This window comes from Asparagus officinalis, chromosome 5 (assembly GCF_001876935.1).
Source record: "Asparagus officinalis chromosome 5, Aspof.V1, whole genome shotgun sequence".
Classification (NCBI taxonomy): domain Eukaryota; kingdom Viridiplantae; phylum Streptophyta; class Magnoliopsida; order Asparagales; family Asparagaceae; genus Asparagus; species Asparagus officinalis.
Window position 1 is genome coordinate 11,043,085 of NC_033798.1, and position 10,807 is coordinate 11,053,891.

General features: G+C 36.4%; 1 long non-coding RNA gene across 1 annotated transcript in view; it reads left to right on the plus strand.

Annotated features, from left to right (window-relative positions):
* LOC109843097 overlaps nucleotides 7,008-10,807 on the plus strand; it is an 8,398-nt gene continuing 4,598 nt past the window's right edge. Inside the window, exon 1 of the long non-coding RNA XR_002247508.1 lies at nucleotides 7,008-7,108. This is a non-coding gene — a long non-coding RNA (uncharacterized LOC109843097). The remainder of the gene's footprint in view (nucleotides 7,109-10,807) is intronic.

Sequence of the window (10,807 nt, forward strand, 5' to 3'; positions counted from 1 at the left end):
GTAGGAGGACTCATAGTAGGAGGACTCAATTCAGGATCGGGAGATATGTTTTGCTCTTCATAATCAGATCCGGAAGCCATTTGATGAAAGGATTAGAATGTATAAATAAGAGAGTATAAGAGTATAAGAGAGGGTATAAGAGTATAAGAGAGAAGAGATGAGTTTTTGGTGTGAAGAAAACAAATGAAAACCCCCCTCTATTTATAGAACCAGCCCCCTAGGTAAATGACCAAAATAACCTCACAAAATAGCCGTTTTTTGACCGTTTTTGGGGGCAAAACGGTCAAAAGGCCAAATCTGGCCGTTGTGGCCGGGCCGGGCCGGGCCGGCCCGGTAACAACGGTCAGATTGGCCCTTTGACCGTTTTGCCCTCAAAAACGGTCAAAAAACGGCTATTTTGTGAGGTTATTTTGGTCATTTACCTAGGGGGCTGGTTCTATAAATAGAGGGGGGTTTTCATTTGTTTTCTTCACACCAAAAACTCATCTCTTCTCTCTTATACTCTTATACTCTCTCTTATACTCTTATACTCTCTTATTTATACTTTCTAATCCAATCCCCAAATGGCTTCCGGATCTGATTATGAAGAGCAAAACATATCTCCCGATCCTGAATTGAGTCCTCCTACTATGAGTCCTCCTACTATCAGTCCTCCTACCGAAGTTAATCCCGAATCCGGTGGCGACGAATCTGCACCAAGAGCTCCTAAACGGCCAAGATCCGATGTGTGGAATTTTTACGAGAAGATCGACGTCACCAAGGATGAACACGGTAGGATCCTCACCCAGAAGGCTAAGTGTGCTTTGTGCGGCAAGATTTTTCAAGCTCATCATAAGAGCGGCACCAACCACCTCAAACGCCATTTAGATAAACACAACAAAGGCCAGACTCCTCAAGGTGATATCCGACAATCTATGATTTCTCAATCCTCCTCTTCTGGTAGTCTCGGTAGTTGGAACTATGACGCTGCCAGAGCCAGGAAATGCGTAATCAGGTTTATCATTCTTAAAAACCTTCCTTTTAAATTAGTAGAAGATGATGAATTTGAAGATATGTTTAGAGATGGTTTTTATCCTGCATTTAAAAAATTTTCTCGTCAAACCTGTCAACGTGATATTTTAAAATATTATCAGCAAGAACAAGAAAAAATAATTTCTTATTTTAAAAATTTAAACTGTAAATTTTCTTTAACTTCTGATATTTGGACATCTAGAGCACAAACTGGATATTTATGTATCACAGCACACTGGATTGATGAAAATTGGCAAATGTTTAAAAGAGTTGTTTCTTTTATTGCAATAGAAGAGTCACATACTGGTGCTAATGTTGCAAATTTAATAATTGAAGAACTTATGAAATTAGAAATTTCACAAAGAATATTTTCTCTTTCACTAGATAATGCAAGTAATAACAATGTAGCTGTTGATTTTATCAGATCATCTTTATCATTGCCATGTCATGGTGATCTTTTTCATATTAGGTGCATCTGTCATATTTTAAATTTAATTGTTCAAAGTGCATTTACTGAAATTAAACCCATGATAGAAAAGGTTAGAACAGTTGCTTACATGCATAGTGCTTCTGAACAAAGACTTAAAAGATGGAAACAATTTTGTAAAAAAAAATGTAAAGCCATGCAATGTTAAGTGTAGCAATAGAATATAAAGACATTATAACTGATTTTATAAACTATTATGCTTCTAGTTCTAGTTCTGGTAGCACTTATGGAATAACTGAAGATGAATGGACAGTTATATGTAATTTAAATAAAATGTTACAAGTTTTTTTATGATGCTACCATGTTATTATCTGGCTGTTATTATCCAACCATTACTTTAGCTGCTTTACAAATTTTAAATATTCAAAAAATTTTTGATAAATATCGTTTGGATGCTACTTTTGGACCTATAGTTTTTGAAATGGAGAGCAAATTTAATAAGTATTTTAGGCCTATTCCTCATATTTTTGGTTTGGAGGTTCTTATTGATCCATGCTTGAAGGATATTGGCCTTCGAAGTTTGTTACAGTCATTGTATGGTGGACAGGTTATAGACTTAGATGATGGAACCACCCTGAATGCTACTACTCATCATTTACTTATTAGAAATTATTTTCAAACTTTATATGATGAGTATGCAGCTAGACATGGTGTAGCTGCACAACAGTCTGCAGCTTCGGTTTCTTCGAGCTCATCCCGAGCCCGAGGTAAAAGTGTAAGTTTTGATAGGTATGCAATGGTAGCCGAGCTAACTGGTGGATCTGGACTTGGATCGTCATCATCGGAGGTTTCTGAAATAGATGAATATTTTTCTGCTTCTTTAGTTAGATGTCAAGGAAATGCTTTAGATATTTTGCAATGGTGGAAAGTATATGGATCAGTTTCATATCCTATACTTTCCACCATGGTTCGTGACTTACTAACAGTGCAGGTTTCGACGGTAACTTCGAAATTCGCTTTCAGCACAGCAGGTCGTTTGATCGACGATCACAGGACATGCTTGGATCCATATACTGTACAAGCGGTGATGTGCCTACAAGATTGGTGGAGGTACGAGAAGCGAACGCAAGGCATCGATCGGATGGCTGGAATTGAAGATAAATTTGAAGAATTGGGACTAGCAGATAGATATAAAGAATAGATTGTAGTTTTTATATCTTAGCTTACAATTTGTAAAGAATTATTTTGGAAATAATTGCAAATGATAGTGATATAGGTGAGTAGGTGCCAACCTAGTTGGGATTTACTTATCTATTGTGGGACCGGTGTACCCGGGTCCGGGTCCGGGTCCCGGTTTTGCCCGGCCCGGGCCCGGATTTCCGAGCCGGGCCGGGCCGGGCCGGCCCGGATGGACAGGCCTAGCTAGGACCACTTTTGTACCATAAAAGACAATGTAATCCTAAAATAAATATTTACCTATTTAGTTTTTGAGAATGCAACAAATATTTACATATTTTTCTCAGTGACATCTTATTATTTGCCAATTACAGATAGGGGGTTCAGTGAAATAATTTAAAGTCCAGCGGGTTTTTTGTGAAACTAACCCTATAATCATGATTTGAACTGAATATTTCAGTCACGGGCTTTTCTCATTGGATCGACATCTACGTCTAGTATTTTCCAGCAAATCTAGCATCAAAATATATCCTACACTAGGAATCTTTTAACATCATGATACTGTTGCCCCGATTTCCCCAATAATAGTACCAGTAGCTATCAATTTAACGCCTCCATCACATCAAAAAAACTATCACCCAAGAACCTGCTGAGTAGGTTTCATATCAAAATGTGGTGCACATTAGTCTCACCAAGCGTAAGAATAGAGAACCACAGCTTTATCTTTTTCCAAGCTCTTATGATTCCTTGTCAAATATAGGTCGTTTCTTGAAGTAGGAAGTATAGGAGACGATGTCGCCCTCATTTTGGCTTGTCAAAAATATGACGGGATTACTATTATTTGTGATGCGTGTCTCTTATACGTTAATTTCTGTCATTTATCTGTTGGGTATACTCTACAGTACAAGTCCTACAGTTATTGAAACACAGTAGCTAATATTTCTAAATCCGAACCTATGATACACACCACATGATACATTAGTCCAAATCAATTCAATCCTACGTAATCTCCACATCAATGAGAGTTCTTTCCGATTTTAATTCCGATTTTAACTGTCTCTGTCTAAAATATGGTGAGTAATAGACTTTGTCGATCATGGAACATAATTGTCTTCACAACTGATCTTGTAGCAATAAACCTGGATAATGGCAACTGATCTTGTAGCAATAAACCTGGATAATGGCTTTCTTCTCTATATCTATTTCTCTATAATAATGGGAGGACTCAAGAATCGCTAATTCACGCTACAGTAATTTACTGTAGTATTTTTAAAGAAATATTACCGTAGCATAGGCGGGATGCTGTAGCATTATTAAAGAATTATTGTAGCATTTTAAAATATATTACTATAGCAGAGATGGATACTGTAGCATTTTAAAAAGATTATTGTAGCATTTTAAAAATATTCCTGTGGAATTTAAAAATACTATAGTAATTAAAAATAGGATTACTGTAGCGATAAAAAAAAGAGAAGGTCGTGCTTCGCACCGGGCACACACTAGTAATACCTTATTTGAAACCCTAGGTTAATTCTTTGATTTTATACTCTGTGATTCACAAAATTAACTATTTCACTTGAATATTCTTTGGATGGGATCAAACCCCAACCCTTCTATTGTTTGTTCGTAAATGCGAAGAGAGTTCGTCGAGTTCATCTACCTATGATCATCAGCTACCTCAAGAGGAGTCGAATCCCAAACAAAGTATCCTATTTCAGATTCCTCATAAGTGCATGCGAACTCTATTGTTTAGATTTTATCATGTTAGGCCTTGTTGCCCCAGATTCTTGAAGAAACTAATAAGAATTGAACTTTTGAGAGAAAATGGATAAATATATATGTCATTACATTGAGGTGTTTAAATACAAGAATAAGAGAACTAGATCTAGTATTCCCAGCAACGTGGCACTAAAAGAAAGGAACACAATAGTGCATAACTACAATATTTAACAAAAAACGTCATCCAAATTACAAGAACATTTCAGCATAAAGCACAAAAACATGATAGTTTTTACATTTTCACCTTGTAATTCATTCATATTTGTTGATGGATGATATCAAACTGTCAGTGAAGAAGTGATTAAGTTGACGGAGGTCCTTTAATCATCCGAATGTATGGTTCTAGAGTAGGATATTCTTCCCTGTATAAGTAGCAAATCGTAAGAGGGCGGGATTGGGTTCCCCGGTTGTTCCTGTGACGATCAAGTCAATAATAAGCTTGAGTGGAGAAGTAACTGAACTGTAGAAGTTTTTAAGCATAGTGGGTGGAAAAAATATCTTACCCTATTGTTGACAATAGTACCCCTATTTATAGTGGTAATAGGGGGTAGGATGGTAATTTAGACTGACTGTGGGCTGGCGGCCAAGTCAACATCTACTTTACAGGTGCCGGTTGACGATTGGAGGAGATGTCACTTCGACATTTAATATCAAGTGATTGGGTGTGTGCGGTACCGATGTGGTCTAATGTGTCTTAAAGGCTATTGGGGATAGAGGAATGATGGCGCCCATAATGTTTTTTGTTGGGAATTTAACGCCTAAATCCCCTAATGCAACAGAAACGTAGAATAGAGAACAGTACACCAAGTTTTAACGAGGTTCGGCAACTGCCTACGTCCTCGGGAGCCACACAGTCAATTTCTTTTTAATCAAACAAGAAATTACAATTTAAGAGCAAATCCCTAAACTGAGATTTCTCAAATATGAACACTGTATCTACAGTGTTAATAATTAAAGGGAATAAACCCTTTCAATTCTCTCTTGAGAATAATTAATGTTCCACAGATAAAACCCTCTTTAATTCTCTCTCTCTCTCTCTAATTTCCTCTTCTTTAAATCCCCCCTTTCAATCACGTGAGAGGTGCTGGAGATCAAAGAGAAACGAAAGGGGGAAAATATCGCCGTATAGGTATCGACCGACGAGTGGAGAAGAGGTCACTTCGGTGTTTAATGCGAAATGATCGGGAGTGTGCGATGTCGATGTGGTCTGATGTGTCATAAAGACTATTAGGGACAGAGGAATGATGTCGCCCATAATGCATTTAATGGAATTTATTACTAGATGATTGGTCACCATTGCACAGGAGGGGGCTCGAGGCTCGAGGTATTTCGTCGTCTTTCTACTCGTCCGGTGTTCGAGAAGTACCAACTTTGGGGTCGCCTTCACAAGATGTCGGTCGATTAGTCGATCGAGTGGGATGATTAAGCAGTCGACTTAGTCAGGGATCGACACGTAACGTCTTTTAAGTCGTCCTCATAAGATGTCGGTGTGTCGAGTTGACCGAATTGGGCCGTTAGTTATCTTCAAGAGTTGACTCGATTATGCATGATGTGAAACACTTGTTCACCATTGATTGGAGAATATTTTCATCACTAAAATGGCTATAATAATATTATACATAGTTACTAAATGCAAAATGACATCAATGAATGTAAGGAACGTGTCAGACAAATGATACAAATAACAAAATCATATCTTTGTCTTTCCATTAATCTTCCAAATATAATTTCAAAGTAGCTTATCCTCAGACCAAGCTTATGTGCCATAAATTTGTGGATGAAATAGCATTCACAAACGCAGACAGCATCTGAAAACATTCAAATTCAATGAAGTAGTTTTTTTTTTTAAATGCTTTTTCTTTTTCCTTCCATTTTTTTTCTCCTTTTGGTCAAAAGGTTAATAGCTATTGTGACCTACAGATTCTTCAATAAGAATTGTAACTAACCAATCCAAAATTATGCAAGTATCACCTTGTACTACACGAAGGTTTTTGAGAAATACGCGCAACATGCACAAGATTTGCCTGGATCCATCCATCTAGATCTACTTCATCGATAAAGACGATCGATCTACCTGACAAGAGGGAAGTAAACGATGTCAATAAAAGCACAGAAAAATATAACAAATGCAAAGACAAGCAATTTAACGTGGTTCGGCAACTAACTAGATCCACGGGAGAAAATAGAGTGTACTTCAGTATCAAATATTTACAAAATTTGACCTGTTTTGCATTCTTGAAGAATACTAGCTTAAGAAGGGCTAGTAGGAACAGGTATCGTATGGACTCAGAGTCATACCATCTACGTCCATAGTGCCATTGTCCAAGACGTCTCAGACTCCAGCCAGGTGCTGAATCAATCTATCAACTATCTAAAAAAACTATTTATTGGATTGGATTCAGCATCTTAATTAGGTAGGTAGCTTTTCAAAATTAATTTTGCCCATTATAAGACTAAAATGCTCTTCTTAGTTGTCATAAAAGCTCCTTGTGGAGCCCACCAATTCTTTTGAGGTTGGTTGTAATCCCACCTACCCTCACCCTTATATGAACATTCCCTCATCACTCAAAATCCCACAGATTCAAGATGTACATGGAGAGAATAGAGAGAGAAGAAAGAAAGCTTTGCTTGCTTAATTAACTTTCTTCTTTTGGCATTGAGAGGTGGCTTGTGGAGGATGGAGAAGCAGGGCACGTGCATTACCATCTAACGCACGTGAGTACTTAGTTGGATAGTTCTTCATGTGCTCATCTTCTCCATCATGCACATCCTACCTAAAGTTTCAAGATTTCGGTTTTTGTTATTAACTACTATGTTTATTTGTTGTGTTTTTATCATAATTTCTCTCTTTGTTTTTTTGTTGCTAATTACTGTTTCCAATGATGTTTCTATCTTTACATATACTAAGTACATAAATCTATGATTTTGCTTCACATGTTTCAATCAGACATTAGCATATCAGCAGTTCCTAAAAGTTTTTTGTAATAATCAATAAATTCTGCAATTATTTCAGATATGTCAGTGATTCTAGATCTATTTTCAGTGTATAGAGTCAGAATTCTATTGAGATGCCTTTTCTTTTTCATGATAGAATGAAAGAACTTAGACCCTTTATCCCCTTCCAAACTCCAGTTAATATTGATCTTTTGCTTATAGAAAGAGGATTCACAATCTAGCAACCTGTCATATTTTTTGATGCATTCTTTTTCTCTTGTTATCAAAATTGGGTTGAAAAGATCCATACTTAGCAGCCTTTGAATATCAGTCAATTCTTCTTGCACTCTAATAACTTGTTCACTTATATTCATAAAGTGTTTCTTATTCAACTCTTTAAGTGCATACTTAAGTTTTTTGAGTTTTTTTAGTGAAACATGTACATTTTGTAGCCTTCAATGTTCAGCTTCCATATTGATTTAACAGTTGAGATAAAATCTGGATGCTTAACCCACATATTGAAGAATTTGAATGGACTTTTACCCTCAATAACATCATCTTCAATAGTTAGCAATGATGGGGAATGGTCAGAGCACTTAGGCATGAGGAACTCACTTGACTAGATGTATAAAGATGAATCCAATCCTCATTAACCAAATATCTATCCAATTTGGACCAGATTCTATTTTCAGCCTCTTGGTTATTACTCTAAGTAAAAAAAACATCCAATTGATCTTATATGCAATAGTTGGCTTGTGGTGATAAAATTCGGAAAGTCCTTTGTATCAGCATCAGAAATTGGCATACATCCTATCTTCTCATCACAACTTGTAATTGTATTGAAATCTCCACCAATTATCCAGGGACCATTTACATTATGTTTAAACGCCAAAAGATCACGCCAAAGAATTCTCCTTCTAATCATTTGATTTAGTGCATAGACTATAGTACACAGACTGGAGAATCTACAACCCTGGATTCAATTGAGCAAGTAATATATTGCACTGATGATATAATTTTTTGAATTGTGAAGATATTACTATCCTAGAGAATCCAAATTGTTCCATTGCTAGCTTCATGCACATTAGAAATCCATTTTCAGCCTTTTGTAATTTTCATAGCTAAGACTTGTAACTTGTTTTTAGTGAGTTTAGTTTTCAGAAGAACTAATAAAGAGAGATTATACTCTTGAATAAACTGCTTTACTATCATATGCTTAGAGCACTTATTGATCCTCTAATATTCCAAATAGCAAGGTGCATTAGAGAGATTTTCCACCCCTGTCAACACATGAAGAATCTTCCAGAAGAGAGAAATGAGATAGTTGAATACCTGAAGTATCAGGTTCAGCTATAAAAACTCTCATTGCTATATTTGTTCTATTAACACTAGTAAACCCAGATGCATTGACAATCGGAGTTGAGAAGTCAATTTGCTGAAGATGTGCATGTTGTAGATTTGATAGACCAGTCGAAAACGCCCCCTGACCTGAATTTTTCTCCCAGATCCTAGTTTCCTACTAAGAAGGCTGAATTTCAATATGTGCATGTTTTTTAGACTATGCATGTTTCTCAACAGTATGTGCTCTCTGACCCGAAGTTAATTTTACATCCTACCCATTAGAACTAGCATTAGAACATGCTTTAGTCCCTTCCTGAACTAAAGACTCCTTACCAAGCCCAAAATTACCAGCATTTTCAACATTTTCCTGTGCAACTTTCTCAGCCTGCCTATTGATAGGAACCCACATCTTTTTAGTTTTATTCTTCCTACACTGCTCAGTATCATGACCTATCATGCTAAACAATGAACATCATTTTGGTTTGAATTCATATAATACTGACTGTGTATAGCTTTTTCCATCGGGTCCTTGGATAGTCAAATGAATAGGTAAAGGCTCTTTCAATGTTAATTTTACTTCTAGCAAAACTCTTGCATAGCTCAATCTTTGCCTAGTAGCCGTGAGTTTATTAGTTGTAATACGTTTGCCAATAAGGCTAGAAACATTGCTAATGCCAGTTGAGCTCCATAGATTTAACCTTAGATTTGGAAACTAAACCCACATTGGATAAAAAAATCCTGCAACTTCTCCAAATCTGAATCAATGCTCCATGGCTTTAACATTAGAGGTCTTCACCCAAAAAACCAAGGTCCAGCCTCAAGAACATCTCTCATCAATTTTTCAGTTTGAAAATCAAATAGGAATAATCCTTTTTAATTAATGAGACCTTCGTAATAGAAATTTTACCCCATAATTTGCTGACATAGGATTCAAATGATTTAAACTTGACATTCAATCCTATGACATGACCAATTAAGGTATTTCTCCATAAATCTTCTCCTTCCCTCCATTCATCAACAGAAAATGAGACTGTATTGGATTGGGAAGACGACATCAAGTTCAGAGATAATCCATTGCCCGATTTCCTATTATCAGTAAAAAGGCTAACAAATGATTTGCTAGATTCAGTACCTGTTTTCTTCAAAATCTCTTTATTATCCTAACCATTTACAGGTTTATCCTAAACATTAACATTCTGCTCTTTTTCCAGATTTGAATTCACATGATCTTTAGGATTTACAAACGCATTTTCCTCTTTGGCTTCTTTATTAGAGTTAAAAAATCATCAGATCTAGCCTCTACAAAATTTCTCAAATCAGATATCAATGGAAACAGTGTCCGTATCATATATCGATTCTCACTGAGTCAGAGCTAAGAACTCCTGAAGGATTGGAAGTAAAATTTTGAATCAAAGAAAAATCAGAAGAGATAACATCTAACTCAATCTCATCTGCCCAAGAAGCCCTAGATGAGCTACTAGCGCCTACACAAGAGTTTAGAGATTTACTTAAATAGCAAGTTTGGACTCCAGTCATCTATGAAGAACTCATAGGATGTTGCGAATCAACCAGGAAATCTGTAGATCTGAGAAATTCCTCCATTGATTTCTTCTTCTTCTCCCTTTTTGGACCTGTCGAGCCCATAGTATAGTTATCAGATCCTTCATCATCTCCAGCCAAATTTGTATCAATTTGATCCACAGAGCCTATCAAACTTGAGTTAGAAGCTCTCAATCCTATATTAAAGATTTTCTTCTCACTTCTCTTCTTCTTCCTCGCCATGAAAATCTAAGAGTGGGTGCAAGTTAGCAGAAAAAATCGCATGGTAACTTACACCTTCAGACCCGCTCTAACTAATTCTTATTTGGGAACTTCAGTTACTACTACAATTTCTGATCCAGAGGTGATTGCAAATGGTCCTCTTCAACACATAAAAGAGTATATAGAGAGTTTATAATCTGTGAAGACTGGGTTATATAACCAGTATTTGGAGTCTGTATCTTGATGTGCTCCAAATTTTCCATATTTGGTTATAAAATAAAAATTTTCATTGACAAAAAAAAAGAGTTTTCATTAAAGTTGTCATGAAACTCTCCATCTATGGATTTCTTTACCCCAAGATCCCCCCCCCCCCGGGGG